The sequence below is a fragment of the Amblyomma mixtum genome, chromosome 1, assembly GCF_055824585.1.
Source record: "Amblyomma mixtum isolate Tamu chromosome 1, ASM5582458v1, whole genome shotgun sequence".
Taxonomy (NCBI): domain Eukaryota; kingdom Metazoa; phylum Arthropoda; class Arachnida; order Ixodida; family Ixodidae; genus Amblyomma; species Amblyomma mixtum.
This window is the reverse complement of record NC_143012.1, coordinates 197,722,140-197,737,157: the sequence shown is the minus strand read 5'-3', so window position 1 is coordinate 197,737,157 and position 15,018 is coordinate 197,722,140.

Sequence of the window (15,018 nt, the reverse complement as noted above, 5' to 3'; positions counted from 1 at the left end):
TCGCCTATTTTAGAGATATACAAATAAGGAAATGTCTCCATTGACCGACTCCCACGGAATTCGCCTCAGAGTGCCTCCTCGTGCTAGTGCAAGGTCAGACTTACGGCTGTATGCAATTAGCCTTCGGAACGAACGAGAGAGCCATGTGGTACGGGGGACGACTAAGAGTGCGCGCAAGCACGGATGCTTCCTGCAGCGTGCACCAGGATGCCGCGGTAATCCTCTTTGGGGCCACGCTTTACATTTTTACCTTTGTTTCCTACTCCCTGTTTTCTTCCTGCTTATCCGAGCGTTCTATCGTTTCAGCGGATACGGAATGCGTGGAACTTGGGCGGCCGCACGCACCGCACTAGGCTTCTACAAAGAAAAGCTCTTAAAATAAAGGAAGTGGCTCGTCCCTCGTGCTTTTCACGGCCAGGAAGCAGAGAAAGGAGGTCAGGCGATGGGATGGGTCGCAACGACAACGGCTTTTCGCAAAACACGCGTCCTTGTTAGAAGACTTTAAAATGTAGTGCCTATTCCATGCAGTCGTCGAGACGTATTCTGGCAGTGCGTTTTTGTACTTGAGCAGGAACGACTCTCGTTACACTTACTGTTCGATTGCAAAACACTTTAGCCTGAGACACGCAGATATCTTGTAGCTAGACGAAGCTTGGGAGTAGCGGTCTTGTTTAGCGTGTTCTGTGAAAAATTTGCTGCTGTATTGTGCCCAAGCATTGTAGGTTTCCTGTTTTCCAACGTCATTGCACTTCGGTTTTCAGTCACTAATTTGTGTATAATACATAATAAAATAAATTGCTAGCTGCATTTAGAAGCATTCCTTTCAGCCTCCTTCATTATATGTGAACGGAAATGAACGAAGGAAGAAATATCTCAAATGGCCTTTTTCTTCCAACCAACAAAAATCAGGGGCCACTTTGACTGTCTAAAGTGCATAGAGGCGAAAGCGTTTTCCGCACCACTTTGACTGCTTCTGTGGGACTGGTGGCGTCACATGTAATTGAGTACTAATTACTAAGTGATGACAAATCATCAATTAATGGTTAATTACTGATTAATGCATGAATGCTAATTAACTGCTAATTAATGACGCTTAAGCTTCGCCTTTAGGAGTGGAACGCGACAGCGTGTTGTAGCGCTGACAGGGAGTCCACAGAACGCCACCACCCGTTCGGCGCGATGCGTTTCCCTCTGAACGCAACGCTTTTTAAGGAAAGGAAATGGGGCAGTAATTCTCTGTCATCTCGGTGGACACCTGAACCGCACCGTAGAGGACGGAGGAAGTGGAAGTGAAAGAAGAAAGACAAAGATGGGCCGTAATGAAGAAAATGAAAATTGTATTTGAGGAAAGGAAATTATGCAGTAACGGTCTCACATATCTCGGTGGACACCCGTCAAAATTCAGGGGGCACTTTTTTGACCTAAAGTGCGGTCACTGATGTGTGGTTAAGATGTTAAGCTTCGCCTCTAAGTGAAACGCGACAGCGTCTTGCAAAGCTGCCAGGGAGTCCATAGAACGCCATCGCCCATTCGGTTCTACGCCTCGCTCGTCGGTAAATTGGTTTTTGAGGAAAGGAAATGTATCTGCCTCTCATATCTCGGTAGACACCTAAACCTCGCCGGAAGGGAAGGGAGGAGGATGGGAGTGAGCGAAGACACCGTATTCACTAGACGCGCCTTTGTTCATTCCAAACCATCGAGCTGGCATGGCAGAGTGGATAGCATGCTCGTCTCGCACTCCAAAGACTGGGGTTCGATTCCCGAGCTCGACCAATTTTCTGCTCGGTTTTATTTATTTATATGGCCTGACTAGAAAAGTTAATTAGGCTAATTGGGTAATTAAGCAATTAACTAAGCTCAGTCCCAGAGCATCACTACATGATCCCTTCAATTAGTTGCATGGTTACTAGCCAAAGTACAATTGGCCCCGTTTGAAATTCGCGAACTGTGACGTCACGACCGTTTCGACCAATTGAAAAGCGTGACATTTCTGTCGACAACTGCTGCTTACAACGATGAGACATTAAAGGCTTTCGCCTTAAAGGGACACTGAGGAGAGCACTATTAATATTTTTTTTTAGTAAAATCCGATAGTTCGGCATGTCATGGCTTTGTTGCCACTTGGCCGGCAGCGAAAGATGCATTTATTTCTAAGAAATTTGGATTCGAAGTTGAAAAAGTTTTTCCCGCCGCTCTGATTCAAACTTGGGATTCGTCTATGACGACAGAGGACTAAGAGACGTGAAACATGACGTGCACATGACGTAACGCAGACTCCGTGATTTCTGGCTGCCAGCAGTGCGGCCTAGCAGCAGCCGAAAAGAAAGCTACCGCCGGCCGCACGTTGAAGGCATCTATCGGCTATTGCGGCCGTCGCTACAGTCGCTTCGATTACGTTTGCACTGGCGTTTTGCCAGCGTTACGATGGATCTCGTTCTCGAAGTCGTCAACGAAGTTCTCGCAAATAGACACGTTTAGCATACCGTGTACCTTGTTACCGCTAGCGGAATACCGGGAGCCCGCCTACCGCCGGAAAACAGGCGCTGATTTGTCCCGATGCTTCAGGAGCGCGCGTAGCAGCCGGGCACGTGGCGCCATCTGGCGACGTCAAGGAGATTTGCGCATGCATTGGCTGCGCCTCAGTGATGCATGGTTTCTCGGTTCCTGGTGTTGCTAGAACCATTCGTTCTAGCAACACTGTTTTGTTCTATGATCTCATCACGCTTGTACTTGCGAGTTTGGCCTGTGGCGGCGATACCTGTATTTTGGTTCTTGCTCTTTTCTACGTTACAAGAGCTTTGTTGCCAGTATGAGTGGCGTTTTTGTAATCAGGAGCTGGTATTCTGTCGATACAAGCCAACTTCAATTTCTCCTCAGTGTCCCTTTAATATGCTTATTATCTTCCACTATGCGGCCACAATGACAACGGTTTTCTTTTTTCATGTATGTTCCAGTGTACCAGCAAACAGTTCATCACAATCGCCGGAAGGCGTGTGGGTAGTTCAGTCCAGAGTTCTTTAATCACATCAATAATCAAAGGGCTCTAGTTATGTCTACCGCAGAAGCCACACGAACCCAGGCATTATTTTAAGAACAATATAATAAAAATACTAAAGGCCAACTGGCAACACAGTTATATGGCGCTTTCTGCGCTGATTGTTTTGTCAAACACTACAAAAGGCCAGTGTCAAACTTCGCTACGAAAATAAACCGAATGATCTGGTTGAACAGGCGTCCAGAATGTGAAAAACTAGTAAACATTACAACGAGTGCAGTTGCCTAATAAGCAAGTTGCTTAGCCTTAATATAATTGCAGCAACTGCTAGTTTCAGTGAACTTTAGTTCTTTTCAAGAGTGCATGACACCCTGACGAATATCTAAGCAATAATTTGCAGCAGTAATCTTTATCAAGAAAATAAATAACATCCGGAAGCGTGGTCTCTGAAATACTGTATTAAATGGACACAAGAAGGGAGGGGGAATGTTCGAGGTGCTTGTGCTTGCCAATGTTTCGACAACAGGACTTGTCATGAAACAAGATATAATCCCTGTATGACTGGCATAGTTTATCAAATCCCTCTTTCCTGCGGCCTTACCTACATAGGCCAGACTGGCCGCTGTATTAACGTGCGGCTCATGGAGCACGCTAATTCTTTAAAGAAGAAAGAAACTAACCTAGCGAAGCATTGTTCCGCATTCAAATGCACGCCGTTTTTTAGTGAGACTGATGTGTTCTTTGTTCATTCCGACCAGCGCACTAGACAAGTAACGGAAGCCTTTCTTATTATCCGGAAAGATAGAGGGTGCGTGAGTACGCCATCTGTAACATTATCTCTTCGAGAAATGAATATGCTACATAGTGGGTAGCGGTTCTGCGGATGCACACGTGCTTAGCGGTTTTACCTTTTACCAGCACTAGGATATTGTTGACATTGCGCATGTGCGCTGTTTTTTAGTGTGTGTGTATATTATGACGTGCTTCTTCCTAATAAAAAATCGGTAGTAAGTTGAGCGCTGGTCTGTGTGTCTTGTCTCCTTCTTGGTCTGTGTGTGTTTGCGCTGTTGAACCATCAATAGGACTTGTCCTTTTGTAGAAACGTTGGCAAGCAGCATGAGGCCTCCCCCTGCCTTGTTCCTTTTGTGAGTATCTGGAACCCTCTCTCCACCATATTAAAATTACAATTAATAAATGTAAACAATTCCTTTAAGCACCAGGTGCGGTTATAGCTTGTTAATTCCGGATCCACGGAAGAGAAAAAGCGTGATACGGACAACACAAACTTTGGAAATCTTAAGGGTATACATCTACACAGGGGCGATGAAGACCGCGAGAGTGAAATAACTAGGAGAATAAGAATGGAGTCGAATGTATTTGGCAGACACCCTCTGGTGATGAGTGGCAGTTTACCAGAATTCCTCAGGAGGAAAGTATGGCAACCTTTTACCGGTACTAACGTCTGGGGCAGAAAGGTGGAGAATAACTGAAGTGTGAAACTTAAATTGAGGACAGCGCAGCGAGCTATGGAAAGGAAAATGATAGGTGTAACGTTAGAGGAAAGCAGAGAGCAGAATAGGTGAAGGAACAAACTAGTTATTGACGTGCTAAAGTTGAGTTGAAGTCAAGAAGAAACTGGTATAGGCAGGGCATGCTATGCGAATACAAGATAACCAATGATGATGATAATGATGACAAGACAAAAACGTAGAATGGCTAAAATTACTACAGTTAGACGCCGCATACCGCGAACCTGCTTGATACATACGTATGAAATAATCACGAGAAAACAGGACGCATGGTGCCAAAAAAAAAAAAACGAGCGTCACTAAAATCTGAATCTTTACTGCGAGCGACGCAATAAATAGTGAAATCGTGTCATGCACGATGCGCTTCGCTATTATGTGCTTGTGAGGGAACGCTGTACAGCGTTGACATTAAGTACACTCCCGCTTCCTTTACTGAAACCGTGGCTTGAACAAGAGGGGTAGAAAATATAAGTCCGTGACCTTAGGATCCTTGACCTTTCCTTCTATATTTCCTTTAGTCTATCGGTTCGTTTAAATTGGTAGAAGTTAATGACTGTGAATACCTAAACAAAGATGTTTATCGAACAAACCATTCCATACAATCTTCGCTTACAGCATATACCTTTCCTGCCCACTTCCGCCATCGCACTGTTTTGTTAATATGGATCCAGCCTTCGAAAAAACCTTGGCTACAGATGAGCCAGATTGGCCCCATCGCGACCTAACAACAGGTCGCCCCACACCTAGACGGCTGGCGTCACGTCCACGGCAATCAAGTGGCGCAGTCGCTTCGGGAAAGCGTATAAGCGGAAGCGCTTTGTTGGATAAGCGCTCAAGGAGCCTGTTCTTATTTCTGTATGGCCTGGTCCGCCGCCTCCTGAAATCACGTGCAGGAGAAAGCAGTAAGAGGATGTGCTGCCCTATCTTTAGTATTCGAGCTAACGTATCACTCTCCTTGTCCGAGTTCTGCAGTGCAGCTTCCGCGCAGAGATAAGCCGGTTAGAAAACTGTGATGAGCCGTCTTGACTACGTACTCTTCGCTTGGGGAAGTGGAAACTAACTGGCACTGCGACCTCTTGGTCTGGGCCTTTGGATGTTTCTATCCAAAAATATGCATGACTACATTTAACAATGTCCTTCATTTGGTTCTCGTTCTTCTTATAACAGAATTGCTAAGCAGGTAATACAGAGCTAGTCTTGAGTGTTATGCTCTCTAAATATGAACCCACCGCGATGGCTAAGTGGCTACACCGTTCGGCTGCCCAGCCCGAGGTCGCGGGAGCAAATCCCGGCTGCAGCGGCTACATCCGATCCAGGCGAAATGTTAAACTACCTGTGTGCTATGCGGCGATATCAGTGCACGTTAAATTACCCCAGGTGGTCGAAATTAATCCGGAGCCTTCCACTAAAACGTTTCTCATAGTCCAATGTGCAACATGGGAAGGAGGGCTCAATACAGCAAAAAATACCAAACATGACAGCAGGGCTGGATTTCCTGTTATTCATTTGATGGCAGGGTCCAATGAAAGTGCTGGAACTGCGACTCCTTAAAGAATGGCGTCGTGAACTCGGGTACCTGAACCACTTTCAAAGGCCACAAGCTAAGACTAGCCTTCGTAAAATGCCATGGCTACCAAATGGGCTCAGGTAGAGAACACTATACCCTTACAAAATAAGTTTTAGACAGTCTATAGAGTGTCTATAGACTTCTGTCTATAAAGTCTATAGACTGTTTATAGACAAATCCTAGAGAACAGTCTATAGGCAATACAAATGCAATAGACAGTCTGTAGACAACCTATAGATTTATGGCCATACACTTCTAGTAGGCTTCTGTCTATAGAGAGTCTATAGACGCCTCAACTCCGCCGGGAAAGGAGGGAGGACGGTGAGGGTGAAAGGAGAAATAGAGAAAGTCTCCGTAGTGGACGGCTTTGGAGTAAATCCACTGCTTGGGGATCTTAGCGTGCGCTTACACCTGTGTAGCGAACATTCCAAAGCACTCTTTCCTGGCCAGGAAATGCATCATTTCGCCAGACGTGCAGTTATTTTCGTCCGCGAACCTGCGGGCGCCGCACTCCGGAACAGGCGCAGCGTGCAGCGTACGAACTTTTGCTGCGCTATGCTTTCGCTTGTAACAATGGGAAATGCCATATATACTTTGGGTTGCTGCTACTATGCAGTTGAGTTCTATCCTGAGCTGTAGGCGTACGTACTCTCTCTTCGAAAAAATTCAAGATTCGAGCAGCTACGAATATAGCCGATATTTCTATCTCCTCTATTCATCAACCTCAGGACCGCCGGTGCCGCGTTAAGTTAGTATGCTTTGCAGTGGGAATATGCCTCCGTTGCCAAGAGTAACCATTCCGTATATTTATTGATCAAAATCTACTCCGGAACTTTGGCACCCTACCCTGCCCCTAAAAGGGAGTACGATAGAGGTTACTCCTTTTTTATTCCCACAGAGGCTTACTGATGTTTAGAGTGAAACAGGTGGCTATTGAAGACGCCAACCGCACAGTAAATCGGCCAACTCTTCTGACTCTCTAGGTGGGTGCCCATTGGATGTTTTGTCATCATGGGACAGAGCAATAAATCCGATGGTGGCAGTCCGGGGTGGGTGAGGCAGAAGAGCTAGTTTCATTTCTAAGCTTTCACTTGCCCCGTTTCCACCGGCAAAAATCTCTGAGCCGATATCAGTCCACCCTGTTATCGGAACCACAACATTTATTTATTTACTTATTTAAATATACTGTCAATCCCCAGAGGGATTGTAAAAGGGCTGGGTACAAGAAAAAAAGAAATTTTACAGTACTGGTAACAAAGAATTTTACCAGAGACAGAGCGGCACAATCGACTGGCCACATTACTACCGGACGTGTCTAAGGATATGTACAAGGAATTGAAGAGGCGACACAGAATACTTACTGTGTTTCAAAATACATATATTACAATGGTAAGTACACAATTTGTAAAATGAGGATCATAAAATACATGCAAGAAATGAAACACCAAACACTGAAAGCAAAACGATCAATGTAATAACGACACAGATATCATAAAATAGATTTACTCGGCGTTTGGCCACAATAGCGCTTTCCTACAAGCTCATATATACATATATATATATATATGCAGCCGCAGTGAAAAGACAAACACGCAGTAATAATCCCGCATCCCGCTTGTTTTCGCTGTTAATTTACATATTTCAAACTCTAAGTTTGATCCAACTGCTTACGCTTGTTGCGGGTAAGAAAAAGGGAAAAAAAACTACGCTGAAATCGCATAACACAGCCGTCGACCTAGCCGAGGACGCTGAAGGCCATCACGCTAGCCACGATGCACACAGAGTTCCGAACGGAAAGGGTGGTTCCAGTTGCGGGGACGAAGGAGAGGGGTCTCACTTCGGCGCTCTGCCGACACCGATTCGCGCGAGATCGTTGCGTGCCTGCGCCATCTAGGAGCTAAAATTGAAAACGCATACATTTCAGGGAGCTTTTTGCATCACTTCAAAATATGCGCAACTGTCTAACTGCGAACAAAAAAAAAACAACTGGAAGCGAATTTCTACGCAGAATGTGTGAACCTGCACGGAAAAATTCGAAAAGAAACTGGTACAGTAGGGAGATAGCTTTGTGAATAATGAACTCAAGCCGGTCGGTTTGGGCCTGACTGTGGTCGATTACAAAAATGGTAACAAAATAAAAATCCAGGAGCTTTCCGGCATTGTTACGACCCTCCGGCGTGGCGCTCGCCACTAACCGCTGTGAAAATTTTTGGTTTCAGACGGTGTAAGCTCACTGTCATTGAGAACGACGATTTCTCAAAGACCTGAAACATATCGCTTCGAATGATAAGCTGCTGGACACTGAAGTGCCGCGCTGGTATACGGGCTCATGCCATTCTTAATTTCTATGGGGGTTGATTATAATGAATCAGTAACTCACCCTAACGTATTTTCCCGATGGCCGCATACTAGGCCTTCCGCAAAGCTCTAGCAACTGGCACATGTCACATCTGCAACCACGCAACTGAACCGCGGTTTCCCTCAATCAACGTGTTGCTGCATTTCAAAACCCAGCTGAAATGTTCAGTGAGACCCTCGTTAATGTTGCTTGATACGCTTGAGTACGCCCCTGGCATGCTACTTCGTGAAGGATTGCATACGCGTACAGCCTATATTTCACAGTGCGCAGGCTGGGGCTGCGCCCCTGAAGGAAGTCGGCGGTCATTTGGTTCAGCCCAACCGTAAGGCGACCCAAAAACGTTCTGCACATTAAGGGCAGAAGCGATTAGCGAATACAGGGAACTGTAACGCGACTCCAGCTGATTACGCCAGCGCCATACTATTACTCTTCTTGACGCAAGAGTCAAGCCTTTCCGAAACCTGCAGCCCAATTCTCCCAGACGCCACATCCAGTTTCTGTGATTTAGTGAGTTACTGAGTGACTGACCGAGTAAGTGACCGAGTGAGATAGGAAATAAGGAAACGACCACTTTGTAAGCGCGTGAGCTAGCTAAACATAATAAAGCAGGCACTGGGAGCACGTATATTAGGACTACTTTCGGATGAGTTTCCTTCCTGCATCATTTTAAGCGCGATTTTTGTACTTACGTAACTTTATTGCCCAACATTAAGATTGAATGAGGGCAGCTGCAAGGTGTTTGCTTTCCGTGCTACTTATTCAGGAGAAAAGCTGCTACAAATACTTTTTCGTGTCCCTCGCAAAAAACAAATGCGGCAACTTAGGCGACACGGCAATAATCGGTCCCCGTCAAGCCACGATTTTAAACTGATGATACGTTGTCCCCTTTGATGATCACCTGTCCTTCCTAAAAGAATATGCCCACTAATTTTCGGCACGATAATTCTTAAGTAGGTGCCTATTGTATCACGGTATTGCTCTTCGTCAAGTAAGAAAATGTGTGTTGGAGACAAGCATAATTCTTGACTATCAGCTTAAGTAAAAATAGCTCTCACGTCTTTTCTCAACAACACAACATCATGGGAACAAATTTGTCGATCATGACCTGTCTTCAAAAGATTCCTTTCATTCGGCCGTTAACCGTTTAGCCCATTTCGAATAGCCGGTAACTCATAGGGAGGCATTCTAGCGAAAGCGAGTGAGCACTTCCAGCAGCATGGAAGGAGTTACGGAAGGCGATCATCAATGCCTCTTTCTTTGGCCTCTTCGCAAGAAGCTCTACCGGTTGGCACCTTTAGCCCCAAGCCAGCCAACGATCGCGACCATGCGCGCCCTCTCTTGATGGGGCCTCCAGATAGAGGGAGCGTCGGTTGGCGACAGAAGAAGCAGCGACACTGCTGCAAAGCGGCCGCCCACGTGCCGGCGCCATGCGGAGAAGAAATCCATTGTCAGCAGCCCATTCAGTGGTGGCGGTCACCGTTTCTTCTTGCTTCGGGGGCCGCACACCCGCCACGGGCGAGAAAGGGACGGCCGGGCGGCGGACGACGTTGTTGGAAACAAGAGCGACGCCGCCAAAGCGGCCGCTGGGGCACTTTCTCTTCCGCGACCGATAAGCGTTCCTCCTCCTCCCCGCCTTTTTCTCCCGCCGTCTGCGCTACCGCCGCTGCGGTCAACGCCGTGCGACGAGCCCATTCCCAAAGCCGCATTTCTTGACCTCGACGTGCCGACGGCGACCGCCGAAGTGTTCACCGCTAGGAGGAGCGCCGGGCGGCATCACAGTGGTCGGCGTCGTTTCTGGTAACCGTTGTGTTGTAGCCTCCCCACCCTCCCCCGTCTCGTATGCATCGTCGCGGCAGAAATATCCAGGAAGCGAGACTAGAGAAAGCACTGGCGCTGTACGCCGCCACTGGACCGCACCCCTCTTCTCACCTGCATTGCGAGTGCAGCACCACCCGCCGCGCTGAATTATTTTTGGCAGATTACGCGAGAGGTCTTCTCCTTCCATTCACGTCCACCCCTTTCCCGTTTCCCTCCTCCCCCTTCTATCCCCTTTTGCACTGCTTTATTGTAGCAGTAGTACAGTATTGACGGCAAAACAAATATGCGTCCGCTGCAACACGACGTGGCGACCCCTGGCGATCTTTCCTCTTGCGACGTCGCGGGTAGACCTGTGCTCTTTCTGTGTGCGGGGCTCCGTTGTTCTCTCTCCTGGTGTTCCTCGTTGTCTTGCTTGCATCGTTAACGGCCAAGGTGCGCTTCGGAGCAGCAAAAGTGAACTATCGTCCCCCCCGTCCCCTCTCCTTAGATGGCTTCAAAGTGTCCGCCTCGTACGCGAAACAGGCGGAGGCGCTCGCGCGGTCAGCTCGAGAGCGGACGGTGCTCGGACAGCAATTTAAGTGCACCGACCCCAGCAGCCAGCTTCTTGTCTATTCTGTTTTTCCCCTGCTCTGGTCCAGCTGGCTCGGCCGCTTGCCCGCCTGCTTGCGCACGTGCCTGCGTGAGAGGACTCATGCTGGGGCAGCCGAATTTAAACGCCCCTTTTGCGATGAGCGTTTGTGTTTTTTTGTTTCCTCCGTTGTCACATTGTGCAAGTGCAAATTTTCGCCGGGCAGCACGCGCTTAATTGCTGCGACCGTGCTTTACACTCGTCGTCACAGCCGCTAGTAGTTCTGCGTGTCGCTGCGGTGGGAACAGAGATGGAGCAGTTAAGCGAACCCTCCCGTGTGTACGGCGAGGCCTAATTGCCCCGCGAAAGCAGCTCGCGGGAATGTGTGCTCGGCTGCGAATGGCTGACCTGAGCCACTGTCGAAAATCCCGAGTTTTCGGCAGCTTAAAACTGAAGCCCGAAGAGTCAAGGGATGCTAACTTGCTGAATGCTGAATATTTTCATGGAAATCATCACATTGATAAATTTTTATGATCCAAGCGCATCTGTGGTCATAGAGCGCCGTGGCACAAGGTGTTTTTGTCTGCTTAAGGTGGGGTCAGAGGCCCATTTACCAAGAATTTAATCCCAAGAAGCCGAGTACCAGACCAAGGGAAAGCTTCTACCCATTGTACCACCGGTGAGAACTCGGTGGCAATGGCGATTGAACTCCGCACATCCCGCTTGCGAAGCGATTGCTGAAACCATTAAGCCACCGCAGCGGTATTTTTTTATGCAAATTACTGCATCGATGCAAAGTTGGGTTGGGCAACGCCTATTTTCCTTGATGACGACGTATCGCAGTCCCATAGGCAAACAAGCACCTTAAGTGATAACGCGATGAATTTGAGAAGAAACTTGTCTATAAGCACTTCTCTACATTTCTAGCAAATTCTGTCGTGGTCATCATTGTATGCTTGGTTTTCCTCAGATTCCTTGCTTACAATAAGTTATTTATAAAAAAAAGTTCCCTGCTTATCTTGCTTCCATGTTTGCGAGCATCTGGAACGTTCACCCTTGCGAACGGATCTCTTTTCATTGCGGCCACAACCGCGCGCATATCATCATTTGATTCATCGCAAAACAATGAAATAAACCCTCTATGGCTGCGCAAAACATACACACGAACAGACGCTTGCGCACGCAGCAAATATACATACTAATACTCCACAGTATAATTTATGGATTAATGCAATTCTAAATGAACAGATCCCCTATGTATTGCCTGATAAAAAGCACATCAAAAAGGCATTCCTTAATGCCTTGCACCAAAAAATTGGGCACGTCCGAGCAGGCGCTTCTTTTCCTCTATACGAATACACGATGTCTCCGTCATTCATACTTTGAACGTGTGACTTGAGCAGCAGATCGGTTCCTTCCTTGCCGGAAATGCCTCTGAATGTGGTCAGTGACTTTCTTCTGAGGAGTGTTTCATGCCAGCAGGAAAGTGTCGTGTATAAGTCGAGAACATCACGGAATCAAGCGATTAGGATATTTCGAGGCCAATCTGGTCGCCTCACTCAAACAGGCTCGGCGCCTATGGCGAAGCAGATGATAGGGACGCGCACCGACGGGTGTAATGCCATGAAGCTGATTAGGGAAAGAAACATGCTAAAATTTCGACATAATATCCAAAGAATGGAAATGAAAATATAAACTTTGGAAAAGGTGAGAATAGAATAACTTGCCTTCAAACTTCCGACGTTATTATATTGACCTTTGCTTTTCCAAGCTGCATCGATGCACCGTCATTGATGTTCTGACGTTAAAACAGCGCTTTTCGCAAGATGTGCCGCCATCAGGGGAGCATGAAATTCGCCTGCTAACAGCTCATGCGAGCTTAGAGGTGTGCGCTTGCAGCCATAGCTTCCACCTGCCGCCAACACGAACTGCGCATGAGCTGTTCAAGCTAGACGTTTATTTTGAAACGGAAGAGCTCGACAGAAGGCCGAGGAGAGGCACGCATGTGCAGAGCAGCCTAGTGAAAACATGCGGATTATGACAGTCCGGATACATCGACCGTATACATCGGATACTCGTCCGGATACATCGACCTGCCCAAGGACAGGATGCATCGTCAAGAACTTCGGCTGACGAAATGAGGAGTCGCACACGTTCGTGCATTCGAAAGAAGCGGTCTCGTGTAGAAGACACGTCGCCGGGTAGGCACTGTGAGCGAAGGGGTGAAAAAAACGGCAGAAATAAAAGCACGTCTCAAAAAGCTACGATGTTCCTTGACTGCCTGCTACCGCGTAAAACTCCAAACTACTCCAGTGTTCTGGCGATCTGGCTTCAAGTTCTGTTCCTCAATGTGATATCCCAGCTCCAATGACCCATGCTCCCTAGAGCAGAACTTTATCGAGTTGAAAACTAAGCCTGCGTGGTGAAAGCAACCCCAGAGACGAGTGAAGGGTCGCAATGTAAGTACAATGGTTTCCCAAAAAAAGGCACCATCGAGGTTCCACCTACAAATGGACTTTTCAACTGCCGCGATACTGTGTACATAAATCGTTGAAATGTAGCAGAAGCATTGCTGAATGCAAAGGGCTTCACAATAAATTCCGAAAGGACATCGGATGTTGCAATCACTGCTTCTTTTTAGCACAATATGCACTAGAATCTCCCAAAAACCTCATCTCAGACCCACGCAAGAAAAGTAAAAGGCACTACGAAAGCAGCCTGCGGCGCGATCTATACGAGGTAGCGAGAATCAATGTCAGCTGCGGTCGCATGTTAATGCGTTGGCATTATAATCCCCACCGTGAAGAAAGTGTAATGCGTCGTCCGGCGGTGAAGTAGTGTGTGCACTCGCCAGCAGCCACCTGGCAGGTGGCAAAATGAAAATGACAGCATATGGCTCATCACAGAACACAGCAAAGTTCAGCAGTTTCTTCTCCTAATTTGAGGAAGAACGTGCAATGAGCGAAGACATACCTAGCAAAGTATATGAAAAAATACGAAGAAACGATAAGTTGAAGAGAAGCAATTATAAGTAAGGACGACCCCCTAATGACAATGCATTGTCACCGCACAATGACAATCAAGCGCCCCATAATTTTGTTGTTCGCCACCATTAGAATGGGTATAAGCTTGAGAGCCCAGAGCTTCAGAGCCCGCGATCGTCCTTCCCTCCAGCACGCGAATCCCACTTCAACGTCTTCGTAGCTTCCAATTTATCAATGTTTTCATGTTGCGGCTGGTAACAATTAATGAGTAGTATTTTTTCCTTTCTTTCAGTGATTCTCAATATAGGCAACGCCGTACACTCAGAAACCCGACTTTTGAAAAGTGCACTAGTAATGCAATGAGTGCGCTATAATGTTACTTACTACTCCAGGATTGTTTTAACCGCCATAATTTTTTTATTTATTTAGGAAGCCTGTAACTCTGAACTTGAATCGTGTCGTTCTTGTATACCTTACATATAATTTTAAAGTAGTCTTTGGATTTCTGCAGTTCATTCCTTTGATTCACAGAACTGTTATAGATGCTCATCAATGGAGTGAAAAGGGTCATTTTGATACGGCTATTTTATTTCGTTGGGTCCTCTGGATGCCTAGTGCCTTTGGAGTTGTGTTTACGAGTCTTAGAAGGCTAATGTTTGGGCTAATTTTCTTCTCTTCTTCTCTTTTCAGGTGGCAGGGGCCTCCCTTGATATCATAAAGAGATCAGCTTCTTTTCTTCCGTCGTGTGAAGTCTACGGGCTTCAGCGTGTTACTTCACCGCTGTCTGCACTAACGGCGCTCGAAACACTCCGTTCCCCTTGAGCCCTTTCGCTTTGCACGACTTTTAGACTTTGTGTGCTGTTGCTTGTGAACATTTCACCAATCGTAGGGCCAGTTTCGAGTGATCAGCCTCTATAGCTGCCATATCCAGAGCCATTTCTGAATAAAGTTGATGCTGGCGTAACTGAAAAAACGAGGAAGACGTCGGGGCACAAGCGCGTGGCGCTCCACGACTCTGCCAAGAAGAGGGAGAAGAACAGAGCCTAACCGGAGGATGCCATGGACAGCCGTCTCTCGACGTGGTTTCACGTCTACCGCTGCTCCAACAGCCACCGCAGCCCCAGAACGGACCACGGAGGCAGCCTCGGGGGCGACCAGTCCCGGTTCGACGGCGAGGAGCTCCTGTTCCGGCCCAAGC